We start from the raw sequence: 735 nt of genomic DNA on the forward strand, positions 1-735 counted from the left end.
AACCATTCCGTACAAATTTGAGAAAAACTGACCCATATAATTTACTTGAACTGTAGCGTTTTCCGTCAATATTTGGAAAGTTAAAGTTCGCCATAACAATTACTCTGTTATTTTCGCTCCAATCCAGTATCATCTTTGTAATCCTTTCCGCTACATCTCTGGAACGTTTCAGAGGACTATAGAGAACTGTCAACAGGGTGACCTCACCGTTTCTGTTTCTAACCTCTTCCTATACTTCCTCAGTAGACAAGTCTTCATCAAATATCCTTTCTACCACCGTAATACGGCCTCTGATTAACAATGGCATCCTCCCCCTTTTAGTACCTTCCCTGTCTTAATGATGCATCTAAACCCGGGAACCTACAACAATCATTCCTGTCCCTGCTCTATCCATTTCTCCTAAATGGCCACACATTAAGCTGTACAACTGCACAATTTGGAAACAGGGAGTGATTAGAAGGTTGCTAAACAAGGGTCAGTTGGATAGATCAGAAGACATCATGAGGAGAAATAGTCAGAAAATGGAAGTTTTATTTAGAATTTCTCACGGACTGCAAGGCCTTTGTCTGATGTCATACCCTTTGAGCACCGTGCTGATACTGGCTGTGGTCCCAGATCATTTATCTTCAATAATATCACAGAGCTGAGTTGATGACAGTTAAACAGAGACCATAAGGCTAAACGATTTTGTTTTTTTTTTACCGGGAGAAAGTGGATTAATTTACATAGAACCAG

This window comes from Hemiscyllium ocellatum, unplaced genomic scaffold, assembly GCF_020745735.1.
Source record: "Hemiscyllium ocellatum isolate sHemOce1 unplaced genomic scaffold, sHemOce1.pat.X.cur. scaffold_360_pat_ctg1, whole genome shotgun sequence".
In the NCBI taxonomy this organism is placed as follows: Eukaryota; Metazoa; Chordata; class Chondrichthyes; order Orectolobiformes; family Hemiscylliidae; genus Hemiscyllium; species Hemiscyllium ocellatum.